Raw genomic sequence first — 11990 nt, forward strand, 5'->3', positions numbered from 1 at the left:
AACAGGCAAGGCAGGCCAGCTCATGACTAGATAGGACAGGTCAATCACACAGACAGGAAGAAATAATGATTCAATAAAAAGAAAAGGTTGAGTGGTATGTTTCATGATTAACAACTCATGGTGTGATTGTGGTAATGTATAGGAATTCAAGTCTTTGTTCTCCCAGTCTGGAATAATGAAATGCAGACGCAATTACCTCCCGAATGACCATTGTCACTGCCGTGTATATCCCCCCCCCCCCTAGCCACGTCACAGACACGTCGCAGACACAGGCCCTCGCTCCCAGATAAGCAAAACACCTTCACCCGAAGGTGAGGAAAACATTGAGCCGGCGACGCAGCACGGGCCCACGTCGCCAGCTGTGTGCTCGCATTCTCTGTGGCCAAAGTAAGTAAGACATTTAAGCGTGTTAACCCTCGCAGGGCTGCCGGCCCAGACTGCATCCCAAGCAGTGTCCTCAGAGCATGTGCAGACCAGCTGGCTGGAGTGTTAACGGATATATTAAATCTCTCCCTATCCCAGTCTGTTGTCCCTAGTTGCGTCAAGATGTACACCACTGTTCCTGTATCTAAGAAAGCAAAGGTAACTGAACAAAATTACTTGTCATCATGAAGTGCTTTGAGAAGCTAGTTAAGGATCATATCACCTCCACCTTACCCGACACCCACTACAACAGATCCACAGATGACAATCACCATTGCACTGCCCTATCCCACCTGGACACGGTAAATGTTTTAATAAGACAACTAAAGTGGCCAAAAAATTAAGCTCATGAATCCACTTTACAAGGGGTGTAGAGCCTAACTGGCATACATAAGCAGTGCATGAGTTTCAAGTTTGGGGAAGATAAAGGTGCATTTTTAATGATGAAAATTATAAAAGTATTACATGCATAATTGTATTTGCAGTCACTTTTGATAATGGTGTTTTCTGCTAATGGAACATTTGCGCTCATAGCCTACTACCATGTGTGCATTGCTGCGCTTATAATGTGAAGAAATAGCCTAATAGTTTATAAAAACATTTAAAGCTAAACCTTCTGATCTGTTGCGTCGGCCACATTGCATAAAATAGGTTTTTTGATACTCGTCTATTGCAAGACCTAAAAATCAAATGGAATGTTGTCACATGCGCCCAATACAACAAGTGTAGGCCTTACAGTGAAATGCTTACTGACAAGCATTGCAACAGTGCAATTAGGAAAAATAAGTGTTAGGTAAAAAATAGATAAGTAAAATAAAACAAAATAAAAGAGCAGCAGTAAAATAAAAGTAACAAGGCTATATACAAGGGGTACAGAGTCAATGTACGGGGGCACAGGTTAATCGAGGTAATATGTACATGTAGGTAGAGTTAGTGACTACGCATTGATAATAAACAGAGTAGCAGCAGTGTAAAAGAGGGGGTGGGAGTGAGAGGGACAACACAAATAGTCTTGGTATTCATTTGATTAGCTGTTCAGGAGTCTTATGACTTGGGGTAGAAGCTGTTAAGAAGCCTTTTGGACCTAGACTTGGCGCCCCGGTACCGCTTTCCGTGCGGTAGCAGAGAGAACATTCTATGACTAGGGTGGCTGGAGTCTTTTACAATTTTTAGGGCCTTCCTCGGACACTGCCTGCTATAGAGGTCCTGGATTGCAGGAAGCTTGACCCCAGTGGTGTACTGGGCCATACACACTACCCTCTGCTCGGCCTCTGACCGCAAGGCACTACAATTGCCGTACTGGGCAGTGATGCAACCAGTCAGGATGCTCTTGATGGTGCAGCTGTAGAACTTTTCGACGATCTGAGGACTCATGCCAAATCTTTTCAGTCTCCTGAGCGGGAATAAGCTTTGTCGTGCCCTCTTCACAACTTCACAATTGGTGTGTTTGGACCATGATAGTTTGTTGGCGATGTGGATAACAAAGAACTTGAAGCTCTCAACCTGCTCCACTACAGCCCAGTAAATGAGAATGGTTGTCTAGCAATGATCAACAACCAATTTGACAGAGCTAAAATAATAAATGGACAAATGTTGCACAATCCAGGTGTGGAAAGCTCTTGTTGATTCAGGAGTGTGAATACTTATATTTATGTAAATAAGATTTCTGTATTTCATTTAATAGATTTGCTACAATTTCTAAAAACATGTTTGTCATTAAGGGGAGATTGGTGAGAAAATAAATTCAGGCTGTAACAACAAAATGTGGAATAAGTCAATACTTTCTGAAGGCACTGTATTCCAGACTGACATTGCTCGTGCTGATATTTGTTAAAGAGTGCATTTACACAACTCGCTCTCTGCAAGAGACCGACAGACGGGATCAAAATAGACTGAAAGTTTCAGGTGAAATATGGACCTATGCAAGATCAAATGTGTCACAAAGGGAATGGGTTATTGCTCATTGTCACAAGGGAAATGTGTCAACCACGACATTAAGCCCATCACAACCAAGTTTCAGCTTTACAGTAGGTGATAACCTAATAGTGACATTGTATTTGTTCTTGTGGCTTTTGATTCAGAGCCATGACCTTTGGATTGCTTCCATCCAGCTTTAGTACACTACGGAGTCATATTCTATATACACACACATCATTTTCAGCACTTACAAGTTAACAGATAGGCTTTAGCAGTCACAACATACAGTAGCAGCATCTAGGTTATACACAGAAACTGTCTAGGCATGATGCCTGTGGTTTTTCAAATATCAAATAGTGCTACATCCTTTATGATAGTGTATACACTGACAGCCTCATTGTCCCAATGCAAAATACAATTAGCTAGGCTAATATCAAACAATGGAGACAAAATAGACAGAAGCAGCAATGCAGTCCAGTCAGGCACCACTCAAAAACAATTGATTCTAAGACCTCTTTATATAGAATGCTTGCTGAAAACAGCACCTGAACCACCATTGCTCAAAGCAATTTTGTATTTGCATCACATTTTTGGGAAAAACCTTTGCAATAAAAAAAAACCTGCTTCACAATAAATCATACATTTAGCCAGGCTAGACATTGTCCCATAAAGACAATCTTCTTCTTCTTCTGATCTAACCTACCTCTAACCTACCCTTACAAACTTGTCTTTAAACAAAGGATTTCTGTCATTTCAGGTACACAATTGTCAAAGCCAAAAAGGTGGCCACCCCTCACTGTAGTTTGTCAGACGGAAATGTGACCTACTGTATGTCTGTCTATATCCCTCTCACCGAATTGACCTCAAATATAGTCTAGGCACTATTCCATCAAGTCTGTAATAAGCAAATTACTGAATCAAAGATGAATAGGGTACTGCATAGTTTAACAAAAGAGTTGGGAGTTGTGTAATTAGGCGCATTATTAAATTGAGTCATGGTTTAACAGTGTTGACAACATCAAATCCTGAGGCAATATTGCCTGCATCTTTGCACTGGATGAAGGAACAAGTATTTATTTTAGCTGAGGGGTATACAAATCATTGAGGGGTCATTGTAAACATTGGAATTGGGCAGCAATCAGAAATTATCATTCTCAAGATCATGACTTTTTAAAATCATGTGTTTCATTGATCACTGACAGTTATCACACTTCTGACACCAGGGTAAACCCATTCATAGACACTAACGTTACCATTAGCGCCTATTGATGATAGTACTGTCTTCTGGCCGGGGCAGTTTTGTTAAGGGCTTCGACTCGTTCTGAACGTTAAAACTCGTCGCTTGTGGTACGGCTTTGGAAATCGGCGAGGTATAAAACAAATGAAAGGTTAAATCACTACACACCTTTATTCTGTTAGGGTTAGTGTTCGCACACGGTCATATCTCCATGATACTTACAGTGAATGTTTACGGAAGACAGAGACAGCCACCCGTGCTAATTAGCCATCTAGCATGCTTTGAAAACCTATGCGTAAGCTAACTGGGGAGGAGGTGTAGTTCCTAAAGTGGAGGAACAACGTATGGATCTGTGCAAAACTGCTACAGTAAGTGTACATGTTTTATTTTAACGATTCTTTCTCGGTGATATGCCCATTATCTTTCATATGTTTCCAAAACCGTTTCGCAAGCAATTATTATCGGCGTTTCTCAACTTCAAACCACAGTGCCGGGAATTGTAGTTCACATACAGCCAATCGTGGGCGAAGCTCACCTGCTACGCCCACTGCTGAAAACCCTAAGCATTAATAAGGGTTTTCAAGAATTAATACCAGTGAAGAAGTAGGCTCACCACCTGTTATTGAAACCAGTCTTACATATTAGTGTGTCAAAGACGGCTAGGCCACATAATTGTCCTTATGGTTCAATATTAGGCTAGGTGTTAAATGTTTAAGTGGATCTGCATTTCAATCCACAGTATAACATATAGTTGCCGGAATTGTATCCTTTTCAATTGCCATGACATTGCGCGACAACTGCCAGTGCTACCACATATTGATACATTTGCTTCGTTAGTTAACATAAATTCAGTAACTACAGCTGGTAGTCCTGAGTGCTAGCTACCACACAGCCAGTTAGCGAACGCTAAAATTTGAACGAACCTACTCGAAAACCATTTTTTTGGTCGTGCTTTCCTTACCTGACTCCAAATATTGAATCTGTGTTAACGTGTAATTCCATAACGGTGTCTATGATCATGGACTCCTAAACTGCTACGAAAAATCAAATCTGACTTTAATTTGACAAAAGCTGTATCCCCTCTAGCCATGACCCGCCCATACCATGAATTGTGGAGGATATATAGTGCGTCACATCTGGTTTTCATGCGCAGCAGTAGCAAGGTGGCTACCCCTTGCGTAAGATGTATTTATTGCAGCTGTGTATGTATCCTTTAGGCATTAAATAGTAATTTAACATTCAAACAGCCTGCCCAGAGAAGCAAAGTTTGTACCCTGCCTCTTCGCTCTGGGAGACCTGTAAAGTTACACATTGATCTCCTGCTACAGTTCTCCCAAAGCATAAAGGCTACAGTAGCTAGCAGACGGAGGCTTGGGCCAGCAAGTTAGGTAGCTAACGTTTGCTAGCTGCACGTGCACAACACTCGCATGTTACTTTTCTCTACTAACATTTGGCACGCGTACGACATGAACTTTTATGGTCCTAGACTAATAGACTAGTGGTGTATTGTTGTGCTACAGTCTCCCCTGCCGTTACACATCAAATAGTGGCCATAGAGGGGCGTTCCAGAGAGGGTGTAATTGCAGACCGCAATTCCGGGCGGTTTCTGTTATGGGCGTTTCTTGATATAAGTTATATCCGCTGATGATCGCCATCGGCCCGTGGCCGTTTCTTTGGCTGCAGTTAAAACACTTAATAAAAGACACACCATACCCCTCAGCTCTCAAATTAAGTGGACACTTAAGGTGACGTTTCATGACGTCGAAGCGTATACACTTGCAGGGAAAGGGGGGAGGAATTTGTATTTATTATTAAACAGTAACAAGGGGGGAAGGAATTATTTTTAAATAGACCACCCTTGGCCAGAAGTTCGCCACTCGTTCATCCCACGATTATTGTGTTTTCAGCCACCGGTAACTTGTGGGTGATTTATATTCGCGACAGTCAATTTATATTGGTTGCAACACACACTGCAACAAGGAAGTTAACCCACTGTTCCTAGGCCATCATTGAAAATAAGAATTTGTTCTTGCCTAGTTAAATAAAGGTTTTAAAAAATAAATAAAAATGTTGAAAGACTCAAGGATCTGGCCCTGATTGGACAAGAGGAAGATAAGATAATCAATGATGATTATTAGATAGGTTATGTTTCACACACACACACACGGTTTTTGCCCTGGTACTGACAGGCTAGGGACACACCTGCCACAAATTGAACTTATAGACACACACAAAGTGTGAGAATGCATCTTTCCTAAATTTAATGAAGCATTTATAAGAATCAATGTCTATATATCAATAGTTTCACAGTACACAAGTAGTGTCAATCCCAGATTGTCTCTCCTTCACGTAATCCCAGAGCGATGAAAAGCTTCTAGTGTCACGTCAGTGTCTCTTCCCTGACAGAGGGAGGCTATGTGACCAACAAAGAGAGACTATTCCAGAGACTACTCCAGTACATAACTGCAACTGTTCCCAGTTTTAAATGAAATAGTACCTGCAAAACACCAGTCTGGCCTTCTAGGCAGAGTTGCAAAGAAAAAGCCATATCTCAGACTTGCCAATAGGGAGTAGTACACAGCATTGTACGGGGTGTTCAGTTTCTTGGCAATTTCTCAAATGGAATAGCCTTCATTTCTCAGAACAAGAATAGACTGACGTGTGCATCTGTAGAAGTTTGTGAGTGCATTCGGCTTGTCACCAAAAGCACTCACAAACTTCTACAGATGCACAATCGAGAGCATCCTGTCGGGCTGAATCACCGCCTGGTACGGCAACTGCTCCGCCCACAACCGTAAGGCTCTCCAGAGGGTAGTGAGGTCTGCACAACACATCACCGGGGGCAAACTACCTGCCCTCCAGGACACCTACACCACCCGATGTCACAGGAAGGCCATAAAGATCATCAAGGACAACAAACACCCGAGCCACTGCCTGTTCACCCCGCTATCATCCAGAAGGCACGGTCAGTACAGGTGCATCAAAGCTGGGACCGAGAGACTGAAAAACAGCTTCTATCTCAAGGCCATCAGACTGTTAAACAGCCACCACTAACATTGAGTGGCTGCTGCCAACACACTGACTCAACTCCAGCCACTTTAATAATGGGAATTGATGGGAAATGATGTAAAATATATCACTAGCCACTTTAAACAATGCTACCTAATATAATGTTTACATACCCTACATTATTAATCTCATATGTATACGTATATACTGTACTCCATATCATCTACTGCATCCTTATGTAATACATGTATCACTAGCCATTTTAACTATGCCACTTTGTTTACATACTCATCTCATATGTATATACTGCACTCAATACCATCTACTGTATCTTGCCTATGCCGCTCTGTACCATCACTCATTCATATATCTTATGTACATATTCTTTATCCCCTTACACTTGTGTCTATAAGGTAGTAGTTTTGGAATTGTTAGCTAGATTACTTGTTGGTTATTACTGCATTGTCGGAACTAGAAAAAAGCATTTCGCTACACTCGCACTAACATCTGCTAACCATGTGTATGTGACAAATAAAATTTGATTTGATTTGATAAGACAGGAGAAGTACTCCAGATATAACAAACTGACCCTAGGCCCCCGACACATAAACTACTGCAGCATAAATACTGGAGGCTGAGACAGGAGGGGTCAGGAGACACTGTGGCCCCATCCGATGATACCCCCGGACAGGGCCAAACAGGAAGGATATAACCCCACCCACTTTGCCAAAGCACAGCCCCCACACCACTAGAGGGATATCTTCAACCACCAACTTACCACCCTGAGACAAGGCTGAGTATAGCCCACAAAGATCTCCACCACGGCACAACCCAAGGGCGGCGCCAACCCAGACAGGAAGATCACATCATTGACATCACATCAGTGACAGTAATGTCATGAGTACTTGAACCAGGTTATGTAGACACACAGTGCAATTAGTGTAACCAATGACAGTACTGCGGGGGGTGTCATAATGATTAAGTTAATAAAAAAATGTGAAAATGTAAAAAAATAGTATATGGCATATGAAATATATTATGCTATTGTTATCATATAGAAACATAATGGAATATTGTACATCATATTAGCATCAACATACATTGTTTCTTTCAATTTCACATAATTTCGTATTTCATTTTTGTTACATGTAATCTTTTGGTTCAACCTTAATATATAATGAACATCATCAACACAGGGAACATATTAGGTGTACAGTACGCTAATAAGCTGTAAAAAATAAAAAATAAAAATTGTAAGACTTGTTCATAAAGGAAAATGTGTTCATAAGAAGGGCCAGAGATCAAAGTCAATATTCAGACCACTAGGGGTCAATGTTTTTAGATAGGATATCCAGTAAGCCTCCCTTTGTAGTCGTAGGATCTCGATGTTACCTCCTCTCCTTGGTAGAGCAACATGCTCAATGCCTGTGTATTTGAGGGAGGAGATGGGATGGTTAGCTTCAACAAAGTGAGCTGCTACTGGATAGTCAATGTTCTTACACCTGATTGAGCTGCGGTGTTCAGCTATGTGTTGTTTTAATTGTCTTTTTATATGTCCTACATAGGCTTTTCCACATGAACAGGTGTTGAGATAGATTACTCCCTTGGTCTTGCATGAGATGATACCCCCAAACATGGATCTTTCGACCTGGATGTGGGTGTCTGAAGAAAGACGTTTTTATAGTACTATTGCACTGTGCACATGAGCCACATGTGTAGTTCCCATTTGGGATAGGTGTCAAGAGTGGGCTCAGGGGGCATGTCAGATCTCACCAAACTATCTCCAATATTGCATAAACATAGCGTGCATCCTGGTGGTTGCAGTGGACTAATTCCCTGGATAGAGAATGGAATATTATAGGTTTGAATCTCACTGATGCCGCATCACAATAAATAATTACATTTTGCATGTTTAATGCCTAAGGAAATTAATTTATATATGTCTATATAGGTATGTGTATGTATATATGTGTGAATGCGTGTATAGCTATATATTTACCAAAAAAATGTATGGGGGACTGGAAATGATGCAGACAATTACATTGATGGAAGCAACATTCTTTCCGCAATATTAAGCTGATCCACCCCTTAAAATGAAAAAATATGAATTTCCATGTTTCCTATCTGTACTTGAAGTAAAAAATCAATTAAAAAAAGTTTACGCCAAGTCAGCTAGCAGTGTTATTAAAAGTTGTATTGAAACATTCAGTGAACGTTTTTAAGGAAGTTATTAAAAAAACTGCAAATATATTTCTATTCTCAGAGCATGAATAATACCTCCATAAAAACACTTTCCAGGAACCAGAGTCAAATGTTCTCAGAACCTCCCTGCAACCTAAAAATAAACCATCCCAGAACAGACCAAATGCACACTTGTGTTTTCAGAATGTTGAAAAAACATTCTGTTTTACCAGGCAGGAAATGTATGGCTTTGTTCCCACAACCTTTTTCAAAACCAAAAACATACACTATGTTCCCACAACTCCCAAGGAACCAAATGTGCTAGTTGGGAAATATTTGGTAAAGCAGTGTCAGTAACAGACACATCGCACAGAAATAGACAGCAGATTTTGTCATTGTTATTTGTTGATATCCTCTGTTTGAGCCCTAATGGAGGGTGAGTGTTGACGGAGGACCCCGTTGAAGGCTGCTTTGCATGTTGGTTGTTTTTTTACTGGGGCAGGGATAGGGTCAGGGTGGCACAGAGCATCCTTGTCTCCTAACCCCGCAAAGCATCCGCTCAACTAATGCAAAGTTTTTTTGCATAGGAAAATGAAAGTGTAGTCTTTAAAGGCTGAGGAGTTAACTAGGCATGCATGTTCATTACTTTTCGATCCATCGACACTAAAGGAAAAATAACTATTTAATAACCAGACCTGAAACTCTTGGCTGGTGAGACTAATACTAACCTGTTCTACAAGAAAGTGTTGAAAATGTGTCTGTACCCTAAATCATTATCTGCTCAATGTATTGATAAGCAAATCTTAGTTTGTGGGTTATATACCCTCAAATCCATTTTTTTTACGGTACTATCAAACCTAATTTACATTCAAAATGTATTACTACTCAAAATATTACATGTATACATTATGCTCATTGTTTCATGTATTAAGATAATTATATGTCTGTTTAGTCTTCCCTCGGTCGGAATATATGTGAAGCTCTATAAACTATCCACAGTTCCACACCCATAATAACACATGAAATATACCAGACGTTCTTTGTGGACAGAGCCAAACTGATTTGCCTCGGATGCAAATATCTACTGTTGTGCTGGGGATGGAGGCTCAAGCTGCAGGCAACATGATACAGAAGACTGGGTGACATTTGAATCTCAACAGTGGAAAGGGCTTTTCATACCCTTTGGGCCTATCCTTGGTTTTTCAGAGATTTGGATTTACAATATTCATGAGCCATGGGGATGCATGATGTCATTGTTAATTAAATGTTATTTTAGCCACAGTAATAATGTAGATTCAATATTCTGTCTGTGGTGTATGATACATTAAATACATTCCTTCCATTTATTTTTATTCTTTGAATGCATGCGTGCACATTTCCCAGAATGCCTTAGTTTAACCCTCAAGTTGACCCTGAGGCCTTCAAAAAGATGCCAAACAAATAAAATGGTCATTAGAAATATAATCGGCTATTCTAAGCACAAAGGTTAAAAGAGTATATGAACATTGTTTCTAGAGAAAGGTGATACATTGTTTGGTATCTGGATGAGTGAGTGAACTGTCAGATTCAACGCAACTCTCATGTTCTGCAATGGTTCTTTCTTTAAAGGGTTCTAGTTTATGCCGTTACGGTTTGTGGTAGATGGAGGCAGATTGTGGTAAATTGCGTAATTCTGTCATTGCACCACACTATCACAAGGGGGAGTTAGAAAGCTGATCTATCGATAGTCTAAACTGTGGCACAAATGGACTATCTTTTCATAAATTAATGGATGTGTTTTCAGTCCGAAAGTCTCTCTTCTCTGGCACTAGTGTCCTGCATTATAATATATATATATATATATATATATATATATATATATATGCTGGCGGTGGTCCTGGAGTTGAGAGAGAACGTGGGTAAATACATTGGCGCATTTACACTTGACATGTGGACTGACGAATTTTGAAAAATAGACACGGTGGGCTTTTGGTTTTAAATAACAAACAGGCTTTATTCACCACAGGGTGACAGAGTGATAGCCCCTCTACATAAAGTACGTCTCTGAAACACAGAGTTCTTTGCTGATGTGAAGAAACGGAATGAAAGAGAGTGCAGCAAGGATTTGTCAGCATAAAGCTGAGTGACTCACTCATTCGTGGCTTTGGATCCAAATGTATAATTGCCAACATTCTTTCTGACAGTCTTTAATAAAGACATGTTTTGACCAAGTTAATCTGCTGTGTGTGTGTTAATTATTTGTGACATTGTGGTTACAATGAAGAATGTAAATCACATAAATGTGAATAATCGGAATGTTGTTGCAAGCTTTTCATTTTTCCTTAATTTTTCGTATGAATTTATTTTATATTTTTAGACAATACGAAACATACAAATGACAACTACGTCACACCTGCTCACACTCCCAACTCCAGCACCCACATCATTCTCTGCCACATTGCCTCAAACTACACCATTTTGTTTCTCTCTGTCGTCCACACGCACTTTAAACATTTGGATAATAAACGCTGACATTGGTTGATTTCAATACTTCTGACCGTCAAATGTCTAACTCAACCCATAACTGCTGGACTTTATAACATTCCCAGAAGGCATGGATTATTATAACCTAATGAAAAATGAACCTGATAATCTAATTTAATTTACTGCAGGCCTAAAACCCATAGGTTTAACCTTCTGAATGAATGATTATATTGAAGGTAGAAGCTGCCTCTTAATGAGTTCTGAGATCTGATCCGTTACCCAACATAATAATATAAATGTATTTAGCCTAATTGTTTTCATGACTACAGACAGTATGACTGAGTGGAATTTGTTTGAATAGCACAGATTTAAATTCTACTTCCTGTCACTCAAATTCTAACTCTACATCCTGTGGGGTGTCAATTACAAAATTCTGAATTGAGCCCAACCCTGGTGTGTGCTGGCGTGGTCCATGTCTGTGCCCCAGCACCACATGAATAGGCCCAGGCTCTGTGCAGTCGGCAGCTGCTTCCTTTGAATGACCAAAGACAAAAAGCCTTAAATCTACAGAACCCCTTTCATCTGTACATTTGATACCCATCTTCCTCACCCCATTGTCACTGCAAACAGGTCTATGGCGCTGGGCTCAAAGTCACTACTACACTGCGTCCTGCAGACTTCATTTTGAATATGCAGTTGGCCACGAACAATTCTGTTACTGTTTTACACACACCATCGAAGGCAAGAGCATATCTAAATA

At 40.3% G+C, this 11990-nt stretch overlaps 1 protein-coding gene across 1 annotated transcript in view; it reads right to left on the minus strand.

Annotated features, from left to right (window-relative positions):
• Positions 1-4706, minus strand: part of LOC118360942 (E3 ubiquitin-protein ligase MIB2-like) — an 85224-nt gene extending 80518 nt beyond the window's left edge. The window contains exon 1 of the mRNA XM_035740537.2: positions 4539-4706. The gene's annotated coding sequence lies outside the window, so the exon portion shown is untranslated. The remainder of the gene's footprint in view (positions 1-4538) is intronic.
• Between the last annotated feature and the right edge of the window lie 7284 nt (positions 4707-11990).

The sequence above is a fragment of the Oncorhynchus keta genome, chromosome 28 (assembly GCF_023373465.1).
Source record: "Oncorhynchus keta strain PuntledgeMale-10-30-2019 chromosome 28, Oket_V2, whole genome shotgun sequence".
Classification (NCBI taxonomy): domain Eukaryota; kingdom Metazoa; phylum Chordata; class Actinopteri; order Salmoniformes; family Salmonidae; genus Oncorhynchus; species Oncorhynchus keta.